This window comes from Hyperoodon ampullatus, assembly GCF_949752795.1.
Source record: "Hyperoodon ampullatus genome assembly, chromosome: 6".
NCBI classification, from domain to species: Eukaryota; Metazoa; Chordata; class Mammalia; order Artiodactyla; family Ziphiidae; genus Hyperoodon; species Hyperoodon ampullatus.
The window spans coordinates 122,837,673-122,860,649 of record NC_136919.1 but is presented as its reverse complement, the minus strand read 5'-3'; the positions used below and the strand labels follow the sequence as shown (position 1 = coordinate 122,860,649).

General features: G+C 42.9%; 1 protein-coding gene and 1 pseudogene across 2 annotated transcripts in view; both read left to right on the top strand.

Annotated features, from left to right (window-relative positions):
• The window catches only part of GALNTL6 (polypeptide N-acetylgalactosaminyltransferase like 6), a gene marked incomplete at both ends in the record, with an annotated part of 1,117,369 nt that overhangs the window by 1,057,011 nt on the left and 37,381 nt on the right, over positions 1-22,977 (top strand). The window lies entirely within an intron of this gene.
• Positions 187-1,968, top strand: LOC307054261 (cytochrome c oxidase subunit 5B, mitochondrial-like; annotated as a pseudogene). Its single transcript has 3 exons — positions 187-258; positions 791-907; positions 1,535-1,968. The product of its transcript is annotated as a cytochrome c oxidase subunit 5B, mitochondrial-like (transcript).

The following is a 22,977-nucleotide window of genomic DNA, read 5'->3' as shown; positions in this document are numbered from 1 at the left end:
ACGTCCTCTGTAGGAATTGCTGGGGAAGGGCATTCAGCTCACCCCTGGAGCCCCTGGCCACTGTTGACTCCCCAAATTGATTTTTTTAAAATGCACCTGGAAACTATTTATTTGAGTGAAATTGCCCTAAGAGCTTACAGAGAATGAAAATATCTGTCGTGCTCCTGTGTACATAAATGTGACCCCATGTCCACGATAAAATCCCTCCCTGCCCGCCGCGCGCGCAGCCTGGTTGCTATGGGCGTGTGCAAGGACGAGGTGCCCCAATGGGGCTTGGCGGCTTTCCTAACCAGGTGTGCGATGCAGAATCAAGAAGATACGCTTTTCCACCATACCCTGAACTGTGGCACGAGTAGGACCTCTTGGGTTCCTTAAATAAGCACCAACCTTTCCACCCCTGAGCGCTTCTTTTAAATTTTACTTCATGATCTAAAATGGAAAGAGCTGAAAGGCCCCAGCTGCCCAATTTAAAGCATCTATATTTTGGCCTATAAAGGACTTTTGTGCTGGGTCCAGTTCTGTTCAGTCTTGTTACTGTGGCCTTTTCCTCTTAGGAGAGGGTGTGCTAGAGCAAGGACTCAAATTGCATGAGGTGAATTTAGCCTGCAATTTAATCTGCTGGTAGCAGGGGGCTCGGAGGGGGGCGGGTGGGAGGGATGCTAGCGCCATCCCCACGCTCAGGAGCGGAGCGGACTGTCTCGCGTCGTGCAGGAGCCTTCCCATCGTCGTCCTTGACTTTGTGGTGTGGGGAGAACAGGCGCTTGCCCGGTGAGTGTCTGTGGCTTGGCAGAGTTCTGAAAACAGGTGGCCCCCGGGCGTGGCAGGGGAGGCCCGCGCGCTGGGGCCGCGCGCGTCCTTGGGTGAGCCGTCCTGGCTCCGGGCAGAAAACGCATTCAGCAGGTTACACGTGCGCTGCTTGTTTTGCTGAGGGGCCCGTAGAGGGGTGGTCCTCTGCTTGACCTGGGGTACCTCACCTCGGGCATGAGGGATAGAGCCAAGGCTAGCACCAAGGCTTCATCTCTTACTATTTTTTTGTATATGCACGTGGTCCTGATCTTGGGTGTTTCAGCGAGTAATTTGGTCTCTGATCCTTTGCATCTTAAAGACTTCATTAAAGCGTCCCTGGAAGATTAGTAATATTACTCTGCTGGTATTCGTTTTTGTTATCTCCCAGGGGCTTAATTTACAGCAGCAGCAATGTAAAGTAGACCCCAGAGAGAACTTTCTTAGTCCAAGGTGCTGTAAGACATAAGAATTTGTTACCCAACAAGCAGGTGAGTTTCTTCCTCGAGTTTTTGGGTTAAGGTTATGTCTGCCGTCTTTCCCTAATAATCTAAAAACAGTCCCGCCTTAGTGACTCAGTAGGAAACTCTCCAAGAGCCCGAGGCCCCGCCGCCCCACCCCCGCAGAGTGGAGCAAGCGGGGCAGGAGCGCGCGGAGGAGAAGGAAGCCCCGCCCGCCAAGCCCCTGCTGCCTCCGCAGCCAGCTCCGGGAGGCCCGGGTGTTGGTAGCTGGCCTGATGGCTTCAAGGTAGCTCCGCCGGGCTGGAGCGCTGGCCGCGCAGGCCCTGCGCGCCCGCGGTCCCAGGGGAGTCTCCGTGGTGCGCCCTATGGCGTCTGGAGGTGGTGCTCCTACTGCGCATGAGCAGGGACTGGGCTGCCGAGGGAGGTCATGCTGCCTGCGCGCGAGGGTCTGGACCCGTACCATACGCTCGCCCCGAACGCAGCCTCAGGTACCAAGGAAGACCCTCATTTAGTCCACTTCCTCACCAGGCAGCGCTTGGTGGGCTGCATCTGTGAAGAAGACATCAGTGCTGTCATCTGGCTCTGGCTTCACAAAGGCGAGGCCCAGCGAGGCCCTCGCTGTGGAACCCATTACAAGCTGGTGCCCTACCAGCTGGCCCACGGAGCCCCTGCACTAGCTCCCTCAAAATGGGGTGTCAAGTTTCTTCTTTGCAGTAAAGACTAGCCATTGCATTGGCTCCTCCTCCCATGGAAAAAAAAAGAAAAGAAAACTCTCCAAGACCTGCCAGTATCACTGTGTGATTCCGGACGAGGTTAAAATCTTATCAGTCTTTTCCCTATGTGGAAACGTAATTTTTATTCCAACCTGGCTACTACCTACCCTGCGACTGGTCGCATTTTCCCTCGTTGCCTGACTAAACCATAACCTGCATTTATAAAGCATCTTGGGGGGGAAAAAGCATCTTGCATGGAAACAGATTCAAAATTTCCCTGAGGTTCTAGAAAAGACATAACTTTCCAGGAATAATAAGAACCATCTTATGGCCAGTGGGTGATGCCAGTTTTTCACCTATTACTCTTGACTACCTCACATCTTTACGTGGTTTGCCCGGGCCCTAGAGACATTTGAGTTCATCATCCTTGGTTTAAACAGTCAGACACTGAGAAGATCAGATTTTCTTCTAATATAATGGCAAATTTCTTTCCCCAAAGCTTCAGAACAGCAAGCAAAGTACGGTCACCTTTAGGTTTAAGGAAAGAAGAAAATGGCAAAGAGTTCAAGCGCCAGTTACACTCAGTTACATTTGCTCAGCGAAGGGGTGGTTCTCGGCAAGGATGAAGACGAGACGTGGGAGGAAGGCAGAAGGAAGCGGACTCGGCACGTGACAGGGTTTGGGCTGGTAAAGTGCATTGAAAAATATCTATTTCCCAAGCAGGGGAGATCCCTGAGAGTAAAAGTGACGCCTGGACATTTAATGCAGGAGGCAGATGAAGTATTTGAAATGCAGCTTAATCTACATGAAATGATGAACAGGAAAGACCATTTTCTAACTATATATTGGGTAATAACCTACTTCTTAATGGTGGGTAAAAATTGCTAAATGTGCAGAATATACCTGTGGACCATTTTATCTCTAAAAAAATTCAAAGTTTCACTCGTGTATTCCTTGGCCCTCTAAAAAGCTTTTGTTTATTACTTATTTTGGAATAATTTTAAACATACAGAAAAGTTGCAAAGAAGGCACAGAAAGTTGACATACACCTTTCGCCCATTTCTTCTAATGTTAACATCTTACGTTTGCCACCATACGTTTAACCATAGCACGTTTAAACTAAGTAATAAGTATCGGTACAATACTATTAACTCGGCTACAGACTTCAATCAGATTTCATGAGGTTTTTTTCTTTGTTTGTTTTTTTAACTAATGTCCCTTTTCTGCTGCAGGATCCAATCTAGTATATAAAAGGGCTGTTTCGTTTCCTATAAACTTTAAATTAATGGCTCGAACGCGCCAAGCTCCTACATAAATGTCATAGGTCACTTGCTGTTTTGATAAGAGAGTGAAAAGGGAAAGGCAGACTGTGTGGTTCTTTAAAAGCAGTGGTAGGAAGGAACCACAAACCTCCAGCAATGAAAACACAAGACTCCTTTATGGGAGCGCTGTGCCAGGAAGCAGGGGAACGTGCTGTTTCATGCACTTGTACTTGGAACAGTTTCCCACCTGATCCTCTGTGCCAGCCTGATTCTGGGTAAACAATCAAGTGCTTAGGCAATCTTGGGCTCTGGTCGTTGGCACCCAGCTTGGAAAGGATGTGTTACAGACCATACACAGCCTATAAACTGCTACTCGTTTCCCTGACAGATTCAGCTGGTTGTCGTGTGTGTCTCCTAACTCATCCGTCAGCTTCCCTGCCCCACCCCCCACCCCTTAGCTTGTTCTCCACTTGAAACGGGAGATCAGGCCACTGCCTCACTCAGAACCTTTCAACAGCTACCAGCTCTCTCGGGGTCAAAGTCAAAGTCCTCACCTGCACCCGGAACGACCTGCCCCTGTGGCGTCCCCTCTGACCTCATCTCTTACTGTTAGCCCTCGGCTTCCTTTTTCCAGGGACACTGGCCTCAGCGCTGCTCCCCGTCAGGCCAGGCACAAGCCCACCTCAGGGCCTCGTCACTTGCTGTTCCTCCTGCTTCGACCCCAAGGCTCTTCCCTCACTCCCTTTCTCAAAAAGCACTGTCTTCTCGGAAGGCCCTCCCCGCTGTCCCCTGTCGTGTGCAGCCGTGCACACGGGGCTGCCCATCCTCATCTGCCCCCAACGCCCCTCCCCTGCCCTCTCCTTCTCGTCAGCATCCCTCGCTACAGAACAAGCTGTGCCATCTACGTATTTGTGTGTTTCTCACCTACCTAGAAAGCCAGCTCCAGGACATAGGGTTCTGTTGATTTGTTGAGTTACTACTGCCTTTCAGCCGCTAGAAACAGGGCTTGGCATATAGCGGGTGCTCGATAAATGCTTATTGAGTGACTGATGAAGGAACGGAGGATCCTGGCTCCGTCACCCCCCCCTGCCTTCACAGCTCTGCCCAGAGGCCCCCATGGGCAGGCCAAGCTCTGGTTCCCCCTCCACCGCATGGGGAAGGGTCTCCACACCACCCCCTGGCCGGCCATCCAGAGGCTGCCTCTCTGGAAAGCCTGGCCGGGAAGACAGTGTGAGTAGTGAATCTCAGGTGAGTGATACCGAGGGACTGCCAGGTCCACGTTCCATGTCACAGTCCAACAAGATATGACATATTCTCTTCTGACATCCTAAGGAGAAGAAGGAGAACCTCCAAAACTGAAAATCCTCCACGCCAGCAATTTCCAATCTCTCCATGCCACCTTCATAGTTCAAAGGCAAAAAGAGATTAAAGTCACCCCTGATGGAGGCGTCATTCCGTCCTCTGGTCGCCAGGGTAGCGGGTGGAGTGGGGAGGTGAGGGGCCCCGAGAGAATAAAGGGGATTTTGAGCCATGGAATAAGTCGAGCATCCCTTGGTGCTATTCACGTAGAAGCAACGCGCTTTCCGCAGTGCTGTGTTGGAGAAGAAACCCGGGTAAGAACAGGTTTAAAGCAGAAAACTGTTCTTAAACCAGGCACAGAGGGAGTGTGTCTTTTTGTGTCAAGATGCTAAATGAACGAAACAGAATTTCCGATTATTTTTTGCCTTCTTCCTCCTTCCTCTCCTTAGAATTCATGAATTCGTGAAAGCCATTTATAGCCCTCCTTTATAGTCCAAAAAGTGGAGTTCTGCAGAATCCCACATCTTCGTGTGTAAGAGGGAATAAAAGATGTAAAATAGACAGGCACGTCTTTCCTGACCAAGGTGTCTGCTTGCCGGCCTCAATGTGCCCATCTTGACACATCCGTTTGTCATCTCGCCACTGCAAAACTTTTGGAAAATCTTTATTTTAAAAATTCATTTCAGTGCTGAACTCCTTCTGCTGCTATTTAAACCCCTTGCTCAAGAGTCACGTCACCCTGAATTGCGGCATCTTCACAAAGACAGGCCCCCGGAATCATCCCAGCTCACCTCCTCGGCTTCAGCTGCTCTTGACTTCTTTTCACTGGCTCTCTTCCTTCTGATGTTTTCACGGGGCACGAGGCCTTTCAGATTTCTCCGTATGGGCTTCCAGGAAAGGAAATTTGATACTAGGAGGCACATTATCTGAAAGGCCATCTGACGGTGTGATGCTGTCTCTTTCAAACAAATTCTACACCAGGGTGGCTACTGGGTAACACAGAGGGAAAAGCAGGCTCTGGCTCCTTTTCTTGGGAGAGCAATGGCCCCCTTTCCCGTCTCCCCCCACCCAACAGCCTCGACTGGCAACTGGGGAACCCACAGAGGACACGTCTTGCTGCTCCCCTGGCAAGCACGCTGGGACCATCGCTGTCCTTCGGCCGCTCTCTGGCTAAACCACACCTGTAAACGGAGCAGCCGTTCAGAGATGATTTGTCATTCTCTGAGTGCACGAGACTTGATCTGTCATTTACTTTCTCAGGCAGAGACAAGGCTGGCACACTATGCTAATTCATCTCTCTGGAGCTCCACAAGCAGGTTGAGAAAAAGGTAAGACTACATAAAGAATTGCATTATCCTTTGAGCTTCCACTATGTGTTTTCTGAGTTCTCAACAGCGGAGAGAGTTGAAGACAAACTTAGTGTTGTCTTCAACACTAAAAGTGATTTTAATTTCATATCCCCAGCTGAGCAAACTGGACATCTCAATGTCTCAAAAGTAGCAATTTGACCCATGTCCTAATAGAATCAGAGGTGTTTCAGAACTAAAAGATTTTTTTGCACATATATATATACACACACACACACACATATATATGCCCAAAACTTTCTATCTTTTTCTATTTTGTTCTTCCTTACAATGTGTATGTATTCATACTAACATATGTTTATATACATAAATACATACCTTTGGGGTTTCACATGACAGGAGTAAAGGAAATTTTAAGTGTATGTTAGCCCAATCATGAATTCATTCTAGTGTTTAATTTTTAATAACTGGTACCTTTCTAATTTCAACAATGACACAGAATTAATAGGATTTGAGGATCACTCAGCTATTAAAGTAGGATTTCCAATGCACAGCCACAGAGAGTCAGCATTGGTGGAAAAATTCAATATAATTTTTCCAGCCATGGACATAAGAATACCCCCACCCCACCCATTCTTTTACAAAGAGCCCAGCTGGCTTCTGGGAGAGTTCAGAGTGGTCCCTTTAGGGGCAACTGCCCTCAACTTCAAAGTCTAGTGACCATCCACAGGTTGGTGGAGGACAAGAAAAAACACAGCAAAAATATGGGCAAGATTCTTGGGGTCCTGGAATAATAGTGAGAAGATCCTGGGAGTCATGCTAAGAGATGCAGACAGATGCCAGGATGCATCATTGGGCTTGGAACTGGTTTCTTCATTTGCAGGCAGACAGTAGTTAAGAACAAGAGCAAATATTCCTCCAAGTGTCCTCGCTATGTGTTGAGCTGTCTGTCAGCAGTAGGTCTTGGCTGGCCCTGTTCCAAACTCTGGGACACACAGTTACTGCACTGCTTAGACATAAGTTGTCCCTTCCATTCACAGCTTAAAGGTCATCAGTCAGTCTTAGATTTTGTGAGTGGCCTGAAACGTAACTGTCTCTTACGTGGACTGACAGATGGGAAAAATCAGTGGTCCTGGCCTCCCCTGAAGCCACCATTCTTTCTCCACGTTTTGTTTTCTCTCCAACTATCTCTTTATGCTTTTGATCCACTTGATTAGATTTCTTATTAATTTTAAGAAATACAGGAATTTCCTTTGACCACCTTTAGATTTCCAAAACACTGTTTCTGTCCCATCAACAACAAACAAGCTCTTAGGTCTTTCCCTTTCACAGCCACATGCAAGGCTTTTTCTCTTGAGCTTCTATTGCCAATGTGAAGTCTGTTAGTTGTTCAGTTTCTGAAAAAGGTTGCCAATCCGTTAGGCCCATTACAAAGAGAAATTAACATGACAAGATAATCTCAGGAGGAGCTTAATTTTCTAGACCACCCCTAAAACAGGAAGGACAAGTCAGTTTTTCTTAGTTTTGTTCTAGACCCAAATCATGCAGAACCAGTTACACACATCAACCCTCTTTGCCCACACTTTTTTGCCAGAATTGCATACCAGTCGGCAGCAAATAATTTTGTTCCAGATCCTAACATTCAAATACTGCCATTCTGCTGGAAATAATGAAAAACCATATGGTGTGATGCCGGAAATAAAATGCTAAATTTTCTACAATATTCTTGTTTTAAAAATATACTGGGATTTCCGATGCTAAATATATGGCCGCAGCATGGTTTTGTTCAATCATAAAAGCCAGACAAAACATATAGTATAGCAAAAGAAAAAACACACACAACATGGATAACATCTTACATAAAACTGGTGACAAGGAACCCCCAGGAATCCCAGAGTAGGGTTAGTGTTACCTATACACCAGGCAGCAGCAGGTCTTGTGTGGGATCACTGGGGATGAGGGGTTGGTAGGAAAGAAAAAGGAGAGTGTGGACAGTGCTATGAGCTGCAACTCAGGAATCAACAAACATCCACCCCCAAAAGGAGCCGATCCTTTACAGAATAGGAACTAAAGCAATTAAATCTGCAAATGACCAGTGAAATTCAAAGACTCCCTCACAGGCTCCAAGCTGAGGACAAGTGCAAAAACCATAGGAAACCAGTAAGGGGCCTGGGAATTCAAACAATGCCAAAGCAGCCTCCGGCCCTGGGATCTCAGAAATGCTCTGACACACACCCTTTTGGAAAGACAGAGACTCATTCTTTCCACTTCCCTTCCACCAACCTTGCTAAAACAACAACAACAACAAAAAACAAAACCTGCTGATCACTGGATCTGAAACAAAACACTGTGGATCCCAGGGAGATTAAACTTCTAACACCAGAGAAGGAGGTATCTGAGCTGGACCCCAAGACGTGGTGGACAAGCACATGGAAAGGCAGCCTCACTGCTCTGGAAGGAAAGACCTTCAGACTCCAGACAACACAGAACTAGAGGCAGGAAGCTTTTGTGAATCAGGCTCACCCCTGAGAGACAGAGAAGTCATCATGTATATAAAGAAGCCTTTTTTTTTTTTTTTTATCTGTCACAGTAACAATGCAGCAGAGAGCCCTACAGAGGAACTTTCCAAGAGAACCATTTAATTTGTATGTGGAAAATAAAACCAGAGTACAATAAAACCCCATAAGAGATACAGCAAGGATAAAGATTTAAATGAACCAAATAAAGTTCCAAGAGATGATGAAAACATCCCACAAATGTGGCCACAAAGAGGATGAAAACAGCAACATATGATTTTTAAATGAGCTAAAAGAAGCTTAAAAACAATCAAAGCTTGAAAGAACCAAACAAGTCAGAATTAGAACAGCTCAGAAATGAGATGGCTAAACCAAGGTTCTACTGTATAACACAGGGAACTATATTCAATAGCTTGTGATAACCTATAATGGAAAAGAATCTGAAAAAGAATATATATATATATACCCACACACACATATGTGTGTATATATATATGTGTGTGTGTGTATATAAAACTGATTCACTTTGCTGTACACCAGAAACTAACACATTATAAATCAACTATAATCCAAAAAAATGTTTAATTAAAAAAAAAAGAAGACACTTGGAATGATGTGAAACGTGATGATATGAAAAGAGAGCTGAAAACTCAAGAATGAAAAGAGAAGAAAAGAAAAGAAAAAAAAAATCTCAGAAACAAAGACTGAATTAGAAGAAACAAAGAAGCATATAGACACCCGGGGAGGCCCAGGAAGAGCAACCAAGGCTGGAAGGGAGGAGAGTGAAATTAATAAAGCGGAAATAAAGAAGAGATAGAAGATTCTACCAAAGATTTGGAACAACAGAGTTTTAATGAAGATTTAACATCAATTCCCAAAGAAGAATGTTCCCCCACAAAATGAAAGACATAAAACTATATTTAAGAAAACCTTCACAAAATAAAAGATTTGAACCTACATGTTAAAGGGGCTATAGCTGAGAAATTGAACTGAGAACCATCAACGCAAACATTTCTAGTAAAACAGTTGTATTTTTTTAAATGAAGGAAAACAATTTTGTGCATTCAACCAAAAACAAAAAAAAACCTAAGCCAGACTTTGAAGCACAAACATTTTGTACCAGAAAACAACGGACAACATTGTAAGGATGCTTCAGAAAATAAAACATGAGCCAAAGATTTTATATCCAACCAAACTGTGCTTCAAGTATAAAGCCCACTGAAAAATTGTTATAAACATTCAAGAACTCAGGGATTAATTTTCCCAAGAGTCTTTCTGAGGAATCTACTAGAAAATGAGCCTCAGAAAACCAAGAGATGTTTAGATTAGCTTGGCCTACGGTCTGGTAGAGACTGGCTGAAAGGATAAAAGCATATGCAAGAAAACTATATGACACTGATGAAAGAAATTAAAGACGATATAAACAGATGGAGAGATATACCACGTTCTTGGATTGGAAGAATCAACATTGTGAAAATGACTCTACTACCCAAAGCAATCTACAGATTCAATGTAATCCCTATCAAACTAACAATGGCATTTTTCACAGAACTAGAACAAAAAATTTCACAACTTGTATGGAAACACAAAAGACCCTGAATAGCCAAAGCAATCTTGAGAAAGAAAAATGGAGCTGGACGAATCAGGCTCCCTGACTTTGGACTATACTACAAAGCTACAGTAATCAAGAGAGTATGGTACTGGCACAAAAACAGAAATATAGATCAATGGAACAGGATAGAAAGCCCAGAGATAAGGTGACCATATATGCATGGGTTTATCTTTGATAAAGGAGGCAAGAATATACAATGGAGAAAAGACAGCCTCTTCAGTAAGTGGTGCTGGGAAAACTGGACCGCTACATGTAAAAGAATGAAATTAGAACACTCCCTAACACCATACACAAAAATAAACTCAAAATGGATTAAAGACCTAAATCTAAGGCCAGACACTATAAAACTCTTAGAGGAAAACATAGGAAGAACACTCTATGACATAAATCACAGCAAGATCCTTTTTGACCCACCTCCTAGAAAAATGGAAATAAAAACAAAAGTAAACAAATGGGACCTAATGAAACTTAAAAGCTTTTGCACAGCAAAGGAAACCATAAACAAGACAACCCTCAGAATGGGAGAAAATGTTTGCAAACGAAGCAACTGACAAAGGATTAATCTGCAAAATATACAAGCAGCTCATGCAGCTCAATATCAAAAAACAAACAACCCAATCCAAAAATGGGTAGAAGATCTAAATAGACATTTCTCTAAAGAAGATATACAGATTGCCAACAAACACATGAAAGGATGCTCAACATCACTAATCATTAGAGAAATGCAAATCAAAACTACAATGAGGTATCACCTCACACTGGTCAGAATGGCCATCATCAAAAAATCTACAAACAATAAATGCCGGAGAGGGTGTGGAGAAAAGGGAACCCTCTTGCACTGTTGGTGGGAATGTAAACTGATACAGCCACTATGGAGAACAGTATGGAGGTTCCTTAAACAACTAAAAATAGAACTACCATATGACCCAGCAATCCCAGTACTGGGCATATACCCTGAGAAAACCATAATTCAAAAAGAGTCATATACCACAATGTTCATTGCAGCTCTATTTACAATAGCCAGGACATGGAAGCAACCTAGGTGTCCATCAACAGATGAATGGACAAAGAAGATGTGGCACATATATACAATGGAATATTACTCAGCCATAAAAAGAAACAAAACTGAGTTATTTGTAGTGAGGTGGATGGTCCTAGAGTCATACAGAGTGAAGTAAGTCAGAAAGAGAAAAACAAATACCGTATGCTAACACATATATATGGAATCTAAAAAAAAAGGTTCTGAAGAACCTAGGGGCAGGACAGGAATAAAGACACAGACATAGAGAATGGACTTGAGGACACGGGAAGGGGGAAGGGTAAGCTGGGATGAAGTGAGAGAGTGGCACGGACATATATACACTACCCAATGTAAAATAGATAGCTAGTGGGAAGCAGCTGCATAGCACAGGGAGATCAGCTCGGTGCTTTGTGATCACCAAGAGAGGTGGGATAGGGAGGGTGATGCAAGAGGGAGGGGATATGGGGATATATGTATATGTATAGCTGATTCACTTTGTTATACAGCAGAAACTAACACACCATTGTAAAGCAATTATACTCCAATAAAGATGTTAAAAATACATTAATTTAAAAAAGAATATGCAAATGTTATATGGTCTGACACTGTAGAAATAACACAGCAAACAAATAAGGAAAGTAAGCAGAAAGCAGAATAAGTTCTGCTAATAAGAACTTAATTAATAAATTAATGCCCACAGGCATTAACTAGGATTAAAAGAATATGTTTAGACACTGGAGGAGAAGGAAGAAAAGGGAAAAGATGATAACTAATCAGCACTGCTCAGAAAAGAGTAGAATTAGGCATTACCAAAAAAAAAGGAAACTTCAGCTATTATACACAATATTAAAGGTAACCAGTAGAACAAAAATGCAAACCATATGAAACACCAAAGATTACAAAGAGAAAAGAAAATGAATCACATAGTGAAAGATTTACTAGACACAGTAAATAAATAATATATTGATATGTCAGAGCTGAGATCAAACATATAAAGAAATCTGTTTAATAAATTCAGATTGATTAATAAAGCAAATCGTTAACTCTCTGTGGTATGAGACACAACTTAATCAAAAAGACACAGAGGGCTTCCCTGGTGGCGCAGTGGTTGAGAGTCCGCCTGCCGATGCAGGGGACACGGGTTCGTGCCCCGGTCTGGGAAGATCCCACATGCAGCGGAGCGGCTGGGCCCGTGAGCCATGGCCACTGAGCCTGTGCACCTGGAGCCTGTGCTCCGCAACGGGAGAGGCCACAACAGTGAGAGGCCTGCACACCACAAAAAAAAAAAAAAAAAAAAGACACAGAAAGATTAAGGATTAAAGAGTAAGCATAGATACACCAGGGAAACTCAAGTAATAAGAAAGCAGCAGTTCAGATTTTAATACGAAACTTGGTAGAATACAGGGGAGCAAAAACACCTAAAAAGTAAAAAGAAGCCAAAAAAGACATTATAATGCCGAAGACTGCAGCCTATAGAGAAACAACTTTTATAAGGTAGAAATTGCTGGAAATGCAAGGAGAAAAGGACTGAAACACACCAAAAATAGGACAGCTTAACATACCTCTCTCAGTCCAAGACATAATAGGTAAACCCAAATTAATAAGATTCTATATCATCTAAACCATGTAATCAGGAATTCCCTGGCCGCTCGGTGGCTAGGACTCTGCTTCCATTGCCAGGAACCCAGGTTTGATCCCTGGTCAGGGAACCAGGATCCCGCAAGCCGTGTGGCACAGCCAAAAACACATAATAGTAAAAAAAACTTTAAAAAATCAATAATGTAGACCTATTTAACTCTGAAACATTTCTTCTTAATTCACATTCTTTTCAAGCACACAAATTTTAAAGTATGTTAATGTTATAAAGAAAAAGGTTTGCCACAGAGATCTAAATATAAAAAGAAATCCAAATATAAAATTAACAATATAAACACTTAGGATCTTAAATTTGAATTGGAAATGGCAAGGCAGATCATAATTTTTTTTCTCACTTTCTAAAATACAAATTTTCCAGCTCCATCCACAGAACAGGGCTAGAAACAACTCCAGTCCAATCTCACTGGCACATCTAACTCGCAAGGCGGTCTCTAAATTGGATTCTCCACTCAGTGGAACTAAGGATCCTTGAAGAAATGGCTGATTCCAGTTGTGGAGCAGGAAACAGAGAAAAGTGGGCTGGGATGTTTTGTTGCTCCAGAAAGTAATGAAGGGAAGGAGCCATTAACAGCTGACGTGGGTCTGATCAAAAGGACACAGGCGTCAGCTAAACGTTCCCACTTGCCTTAGGCAGGAGGCTATGAACATCCAAAAAGTGACCCAATTAATTAAAATATACTAAATATATAAAAAGCTGTAAATTCATAAGAGGCAGGGAGGTGAGAGAGAAACAAAATAGAGTCCACTGAACACCACTGCAGTTGATAGGACACCAAATCATTACTCTGAAAAATAGACATTTTAAAGGGAAACAATGAAGCAGTTTTCTCACTATTCTACTATAATATGTATTTCAGGGTGTCCAAAGAGCCCTCATGGTTGAGAGTTTTTTTATACAGATTCTCAGGTAATAAATTGAAACAGAAAGATAGAGTTCAAAAAATCAACATTTTGCAACCCCTAATCCCATAACTGATTCAGGAGATAGTCATCATTGGATGATTAAACCCTTAGACAAAATAGGGAATGAAAACAATCAAATTATCCAGCTACCGTCACCTAAGCCCAGTGATCAATTTTAGCTTCATTAAAAGTGAATCACACAGACATGCTGATAAGACACAATGTGACAGCTGGGAAATCAAGAACCAGGTCTGAAATATTCTTTTAAAAACAATAACAGCAATAACAACAACAAAACCAAATATGAATTTAATAAGCTTTTAAATGTAAATTCAGTCCACCAGAAATTCAGGGAGTAGCAGAGAAAGGTAAATAACATCTCAAACCAAACCTAGAATTTAAGAACCTAATTCCTTTACTAAGTCCATACATGGAGCGGGGAACTGTTCTAGATTATGAGACATTCACAAGGCTCTGTGGAGCTTAACAAACACACACAATGAAATGGAACTTGTTTGGATCTAGAATAGAATAGAATAGAATAGAATAGAATAGAATAGAATAGAATAGAATAGAATAGAATAGAATAGAATAGAAGTAGAATAGACTAACTGAAAAGAGGCGTTTTTAGACGATCAGGGAATTTGAATATGGGCTAGGTATCTGATGACACTAACTATTGTTAATTTGCAGATATGTAGGAAAATGTTTCTCTCTCTCTCTCTCTCTCTCTCCTGGAGAAAATTAAACCATTTAGGGGTGAAATGACAAGATACATAGAGTTTGCTTTAAAATTATCCAGCAAAAAAGGGAGGAGGTTAGGAAGTGAACAGATGAACAAGTATGGCAAAATGCTGATGGTTTTCGAACATCAGTGATTGGGACATAGAAATTTTCATAATAAGTTTTTTTGAATGCATGGCCTTTGAAGGAATGTGGGAATGCAATAACAATAGAGAAATAGTTACATTTTGGTGACACTGTAGTCACAGCTAGACATCACCATTTTATTTTATTTGTACCCTAGAGCTAAAAGTCATTATATTGAACCATCATCATACTTATCATGTTTGAATGGCATAATGCCTCAATAATACAATATTTTACTCAGATTTTTGTATTTAGGATGTTTATTACCTTTGTCTGAGAACTGGTGTGGAGTAACATGAGACAAGATGCCATAAATATATGAGCAGATGGCACCTTTTTGTCTTCCGGAATCTCTCTCTCTCTCTCTCTCATTTCTAAAGGTTGGAGCACTGGTTCTTAGCTATCTAGAAAACTTTCTTCTTTCTCATCAGTAAAATAAAATTAACTTTTGAAATCATATAATGATTAGTAAAATATATAGAATAGTTCATGTTTTCAAAATGCTTACTCTTATTGACTTACTTCTCCAAACATACATGAAACATATAGTCCAATTATTCACCATTTAACTAGATAGCAACAGAGACCACACTGGTATTAAAAGAAAGAATGGGGAAAAAAATCACCATGTTCATAAGAGATGCTAGTCTCCACAACCAAAATCACTATGTAGCAATCCAGATCAAAATAATACTATTTAGAGGAAATAAAGTAGACAAAGATTATAGACCTGAAAAGCCCTGAGACACAGAAGTCACCTAATTGCACAGGTGAAGCGTGGTGTGAGGCAAGGCTTCTCACGTGCACACAGACACGCCTGGAGGTGCTCAGTCCTGTGCCCAGCAGCACCAGAGACACGGGAAAGCACTGCACGGCTCCCTGCAATATCGAGTTTACTTAAAGGTTGGCAGGAAAATAATACTGTATGAAAAATAGTGGTGCAGTGGTTGAGAATCCGCCTGCCGATGCAGGGGACACGGGTTCGTGCCCCGGTCCAGGAAGATACCACATGCCGCGAAGCGGCTGAGCCCGTGAGCCATGGCCGCTGAGCCTGCACATCTGGAGCCTGTGCTCCGCAATGGGAGAGGCCACAGCAGTGAGAGGCCTGCGTACCGAGAAAAAAAAAAAAAGAAAAATAACACTGATACGAAATGGGCATGTTAGAGAATAGAATGCACAATACAGAACAGTTTTTTAACAAAAAGAATTCTTCAAGGGCTTCCCTGGTGGCGCAGTGGTTGAGAGTCTGCCTGCCGATGCAGGGGACACGGGTTCGTGCCCCGGTCCGGGAAGATCCCACATGCCGCGGAGCGGCTGGGCCTGTGAGCCATGGCCACTGAGCCTGCATGTCCAGAGCCTGTGCTCCACAACGGGAGAGGCCACAACAGTGAGAGGCCCGTGTACCGCAAAAAAAAAAAAAAAAAAAAAAAAAAAAAAAAAAAAAAAAAAAAAGAATTCTTCAAGAAGATGCTGTACTTCAATCCAAGACTGCCAGCTCCCCAGATACACGTGCACCTGCCATCAGCCTGGTCCTCAGGGAAATGCTTGAGGAGCACCAGCCTAAGGAAAAGGCTGGATGGATGAAACTGACCCTCCTCTTTGAAGACCCAGAAACTTAATCTTTTCTGGGTCTCACAATGATCAGATCCCAAGAGAATCACTCTCCTCAACTGAAATGCACATGGCTGAGAACAATACCAAGACGTCCAGTATTAATTGTCAATGAATCTGTCAACAGACGAACGGATAAAGAAGATGTGGCACATATATACAATGGAATATTACTCAGCCATAAAAAGGAATGAAACTGGGTCTTTTGTAGAGACGTGGATGGACCTAGAGACCATCATACAGGGTGAAGTAAGTCAGAAAGAGAAAAACGAATATCGTATATTAACGCACAAATGTGGAATCTAGAAAAATGGTACAGATGAACCAGTTTGCAAGGCAGAAATAGAGACACAGACGTAGAGAACAGACAATACCAAGGGGCGGGGAAGGGGGGGTGGGATGGATTGGGAGATTGGGACTGACACATGTACACTACTATGTATAAAATAGATAACTAATAACCTGCTGCATAGCACAGGGAACTCTATTCGGTGCTCCGTGGTGACCTACATGGGAAGGAAATCCAAAACAGAGGGGATATATGTATACGTATAGCTGATCAACTTTGCTGTACAGCAGAAACTAACACAACATTGTAAAGCAGCTATACTCCAATGAAAATTAATATTAAAAAATACGAGAATAACAGGAAATGATTGTTGTTCTCGGTTTCTCAAAGTTCAGAACACACCCTGCATTCTGCTGAACTCCCAGGCACCTCTGTTCGTTCACATTCCAGCTCCAACATTTATGGCATATGTTCAAATCAGGTGAGTTACTTTAATCTCTAAGTTTCTTCAGCAGTAAAATGAGAATAATAGTCCCTACGTTCTAGAGTTGGTGGAGGCTTAACTGTAGTTATGCATGTAAAGCTCTTACTTCAAGGTCTGACATATGGCAAGTGACCAACAGAAGCTTCCTGCCTGCACGGGCAACGGTGATGGTATCCGCAGTATCTGCACATCCAAATTCATGGCTAAAGTAACTGGAGTTGTGGTGTTAACAGTCTGGCCATCTCAAAGCCAAAGGAATACAGAATAACCCAAAGATAATCATTCCACGTCTGCTATAGTTATTGACAATTAAATATCTAATTCCCATATCTAAGAGACAAATGACACTTAATTCTGTTCCATGCCAAAGAGAAATGAGCAAGTTTTTTCTCCTGAAGATAACTGGTTTTGTCTCCTCTAAAAGATCCAATTTTCAACAAACGTTTTGGACAGAAGATACAAACTAAATAAAACAAGGAAAACTGAATATGGAAAAAGCAATTTCATTTGACAGTGTCAGCCCCAACCGTGACATTCTGAATGAGCAAATGGTGGGGGGAAGTTCAAGTTCATATCGAGTCTACATCTCGGTTACATGGAGGAGAAAATTGCAAGGGTCTCCCATTTTTCAGGTACTGCTTTCTTTCTTCTCTCTCTTGCTCTCTGTCACTCTCCAAATGAACTGTAAGATTGCTTATGAATTTAAAACAGACTTTGCTTCTTCCAGCTTATTAGAGTGCTTTCTCTGGTTTTAAGAACCCTCTGAGCTGCGCTGCTTGGTTACAAACACTGGCAATAAGGCTGGAAAGCTCGGCCGTGACTACTTGTGCATTAAGAAAACAATCTTGGTTAGTTTCTAAAGATGATAGTATGGGTTGGAAGGGAGTTAGTCTCGAATAAAACGGGATTAGAGAGGGGAAGAAAAAAATTAAAATGCTTATCACCTGCAACTACCTGCAGCTGGTTTTAATTCCCTCCCTGCAACTGGAAGTAATCCCAGCCCTTCCGGGGGGGATTTCCAGACAGCTCTCTCCTGAAACAATTATGTACCATCAGAGAAGAGCAGATCATGTTATATCTCTTTGTAAGATTTTTCCTTCTGTGTAAGTGGGGGTGAAATATGTTGCTGGCATGAGATATAGTAAGTTCTAAATGCATGGAGAAAATGTTATTCATTCAGAGGTCGTATTAAGCACAAGTCTCTTCCAATATCCACCCCAAAGCAAAGGAATTCAGTCCTGCCTTATATGACCTGCCATTACCTCCAGACCCCTTAGCTTGGCTTCTTCTCTTTCATGGATTTACAGAAAGTGAAAGCAACTTCCTAAATCACCATCATGTAAGCACTGTATTTTTTAAATTTTTTTTAAAATTTATTTTATTTATTTATTTTTGGCCGTGTTGGGTCTTCATTGCTGCACGCGGGCTTTCTCTAGTTGCAGCGAGAGGGGGCTACTCTTCGTTGCGGTGCGCGGCATTCTCATTGCGGTGGCTTCTCTTATTGCAGAGCACGGGCTCTAGGGGTGTGAGCTTCAGTAGTTGTGGCACATGGGCTCAGTAGCTGTGGCTCGCGGGCTCTAGAGCACAGGCTCAGTAGTTGTGGCGCACGGGCTTAGTTGCTCCGCGGCATGTGGGATCTTCCTGGACCAGGGCTCGAACCCGTGTCCCCTGCACTGGCAGGTGGATTCTTAACCACTGCACCACCAGGGAAGCCCTATTTTTTAAGCCCTATTGTGAAATATACATAACATAAAATTTACCTTTTTAGCTATTTTTAAACGTACAGTTCAGTGGCGTTAAATACATTCACACTGTTGTGTAACCATCCCCAGCATCCATCTCCAGAACTTTTCATCACCCCAACCTGAAACTCTGTCCTCAGGAGCCAACTCTCCATTCCTGCCTCCCCCACCCCCTGGTAACTTCTATTCTGCTCCTCATTTCTATAGATTTGACTGTTTCAGGAAACTGAGGAGTAGAACCATATAATGTTTGTCCTTTGGGGGCTGGCTTTTTTCACTTAGTATAATGTCTTCAAGATTCATCCATGTCTTCTTCAAGATTCATCCATGTTGTAGCATGCATCAGAACTTCATCCATTTTTAAGGCAAAATAATATTCCCTTGTACGTATATACCACATTTTGTTTATCCATTCATCCGTTAATGGAAGCTTAGGCTGTTTCCACATTTTGGCTATTGCAAATAATGTTGCTATGAACATGGGTGTACAAATACCTGTTCAAGTCTTTGCTATCAATTATTTTGTATATAATTGCCTTTGGAGGCAGCACAGCCCAGTCAACACTTTGATTTTGGACTTCTGACCTCCAAAACCGTGAGAGACTGCATTTCAATTGTTTTAAGCCACCAAGATTGTGGTAATTTGTTACAGCAGCTACAGGAAACTAATATACCTTGGTTTCCTCATTGCAAAATAGAAATACAATAGTACCTACCTCAAAGAGCTGTTGTGACAGTTAAATGAAATAATCCATGGAAAGCACCTAGCACAGGGCTAACACAGCAAGCTCTCAATGGAATGTTGGCTATTATTATTTACTGCTGTGGAAACCCTGATTTGCATTACAAATGGACAGAGGAGTCAATACAGTACCTAAGACATAACGCAAGGCAGAGATTCAAGACGTTTTTGCGTGAGACTGCTCTCAGCTGTTTTTTTTATTTTATTTATTTTTTTTTGCGGTACACGGGCCTCTCACTGTTGTGGCCTCTCCCGTTGCGGAGCACAGGCTCTGGATGCGCAGGCTCAGCGGCCATGGCTCACGGGCCCAGCCACTCCGCGGCACGTGGGATCTTCCCAGACCGGGGCACGAACCCATGTTCCCTGCATCGGCAGGCAGACTCTCAACCACTGCGCCACCAGGGGAGCCCTCAGCTGTTTTTTTTTAAAGCAAAAACTATAGCCATTTTATTGTCTACCAGTGCCCATGGGTACAGGGAAGTTTTCAGATCATGCATTCCAAAAAGCAAATTCTAGGCTCCCATGTGTCTGTGAAACAGTCTTTATGGGCCACCAGACATATAAAGCAAGAATACTTTGTGTATATATATGTATTTTTTTCTGGAGAGTCCATAGCTTTCATCAGATTCCAAAAAACTTTAAAATCGTTTACATAAAATGATCCTGACAGCCTGGAATGAAAAGATTAAGACGGGGCTCAAAATATAAACCAGGCAAGCATCACATTCAGCTGGAGGGCCACCTGTAGCTCAAAAAGTCATTGCTGCAGGGAGATCAGCTCAGTCCTTTGTGACCACCTAGAGGGGTGGGATAGGGAGGGTGGGAGGGAGACGCAAGAGGGACGAGATATGGGGATATATGTATGTGTATGGCTGATTCACTTTGTTATAAAGCAGAAACTAACACAGCACTGTAGAGCAATTATACTCCAATAAAAATATTTTTTTAAAAATTCATTGCTGGAGCTTTGCCCGTGACCTAATTCCAGCAATAAGAGGAGAACAGTCAGGACTTGGGAAGGGATTTGAGAGATGAGTCCAAGCCAGGGGTTTTGCGACTCCAGCCATCTCCTGAATAGGCCTGGTGTGGTGTGTCATAACAGGAAGTGGATATTCAGTGCATCCAACAAATAGGTCTAGCAATAAATTCCCTTGAAATCATTTGAAAAATTCAATGTTTAATGAAGCCTCTTTGTAAAACCCTAAGATCAATTGCCAGAATAATAATAGCTATCATTGTGACCTCTCTCATTCATCAGCAGAGAAACTAAAGAGATAAACAGTTAACCTTTCTCTTTATTTAAAAGGCAATTATTGAGTAAGTACTATATGTTATGGACTGAATTATGTCCCCCACCTCCCAAATGCATAAGTTGAAGCCCTAACCCTTCAACAATGTAACTGTTTGGACACAGGGCCTTCAAGGAGGTAATTAACATTAAATGAGGTAATAAGGGTGAGGCCCTAACCCTATAGGACTGGCGTCCTTGTAAGAAAAGACACCAGGTGCCAGAGAAAAGGCCATGTGAAAACACAATAACAAGGCTGCCGTCTTCATGCCAAGGAGGGAGGCCTCAGAGGAAACCAAACCTACTGACAGCTTGATCTGAGACCTCCAGCCCCCAGAACTGTAAGAAATAAATTCCTGTTGTTTAAGCCACCCAGTTTGTGGTATTTTGTTACGGCAGCCCAGCTGATGAATTCATTATACACCAAGAACTACGCCAGGGGCTGGAGTTACAGAGATGGTTAAGGCATAGCTTCTCCACAAGCTCACTGGCTTGAGGTAACACTGCAGGATCCTGCAAGAAACAGAACCAGCCCTTGGCCTCCCAAAGCCACCTGACACTAGGGTGAGCCTGACAAACTTCCTCTTGAACTTGCCTGGACCGGCTGTTTAGGTTGTATGTGGACCCAGACTCATTAGACCAGAACTAGACTAATGCTGGCTTTCTTTAAGACCTCTTTTGTTTTGTTCTGCATTGTTTTGTCTTGTTGTTCTGTTCTGCTCTATTTTCAGGGAAAAATAACCTCTCACTCTCTCCCAGAGAAAGGATAACTCACAATCTCATCAAACCCCGATGAGCTCATTCTCAGAACTATCCACCCATTGAGTCTGTCCTGATTAATTACATTCAGTTAAGAAATGTGAGAGGAGGGAGATTATGCAAAATGCTCAGATTACAAGTAAATGTGATATTATCATTCAGAAAGCTGACCGAGCATTCAAGCATTCAGAGATTATTACACTGGTTTTTGCATGAGATGGTGCTCCAGGGTGGAATTTCTGGTGTCACTGGTTTGGAGAGAGACCATTTGCTTTTTCATAGGAAATATTAAACAGTTTTCTTATTAGTTTTGCACAAATTTCCCTTGATACAGGACACAGTGGTGGAATGCTGGTCAGTGTGACTCAGAATTTTAAGGCTGGCCTCTGAAGCTCACTATTTCTGTTCCCCATCTGTTTGATTTTGTGTCAGATGGTAAGAAGGAGAGTGGGAATATTTTTTATCACCACTCAGCTTTGTCCTCTACAAAATGGAAATGATACGGCTTCATAATCGAGGGCCCGCAAAGAAATATTTCAGGGAAGTAGTTATACCATGGATTACACTACTAGTTAGTATCCCAAATGCAATTTGACATTTTCACGTTTTTCCCCTTAAAGACCCAAGTCACCTCTTTTTTTTTTTTTTTTTTTTTTTTTTTTTTTTGCGGTACGTTGACCTCTCACTGTTGTGGTCTCTCCCGTTGCGGAGCACAGGCTCCGGACGCACAGGCTCAGCGGCCATGGCTCACGGGCCCAGCCGCTCCATGGCATGTGGGATCCTCCTGGACCGGGGCACGAACCCGTGTCCCCTGCATCGGCAGGTGGACTCTCAACCACTGCGCCACCAGGGAAGCCCCCAAGTCACCTCTTTTAATATGGTGTGTTTAACAATGATGAAATTTATAGTACAAGACTCAGACCCTGAATTATCTTACTTGAAAATAAGGACAATTTGCTGACCTTCCTTAGAAGGATGGCTGTTAAACTCACAAATTAGTTCAAGAGAACCTACTTCTCCAGAGAACTTTAAAAGCCCACAGATGACCATGTGTCTCAGGGATTTTGCTGCAATCCTGTCCAGGTCAAAGGGTCACATCCTTCTCAGAATCAACTCTATGAATTTGATTGCAGATTTTCATTAACTAACAGTCCTGAATTTTACACAAGAGCTTAACATCCCTCTATTCGATAAGCTTTTAAACCTGCCCACGTTTCAATGATCGGACCTGAATTCAACAGGAAGAATTATTTTATCTGGACACCATGTTGTATGAGTCATCTCTCAAGTACTAAAAAAGTTGCTTTATTTTCGACGCCTGTGGCTATTACCCTCAGATCCTTGAGGATGATGTTGGAAGTGGATTTTCACGATTACCCTGGAGCACATCGGAGATTTACTGGCAAATCATAGATGATCGCAGCATTGGCAGGAGGGTTTTCGTATTCATAGAACAGCACTCCAGGGGAAAATGACAGGAATAGGAAATGTCAAGGTATTCGTTCAAAGATGAGGTGTACAAGGGGGCCGAGTCTGAGGGGATGGCTCCGTGCTGCTTTCCGAGTGTGGTGACAACAGCCTTGCCGGGATGTCTTCCCACAATCTCGGCAGAGATGGGGCCACAGTGCACACGAGCCAGCTTCTCCCGAAGGCACTGCC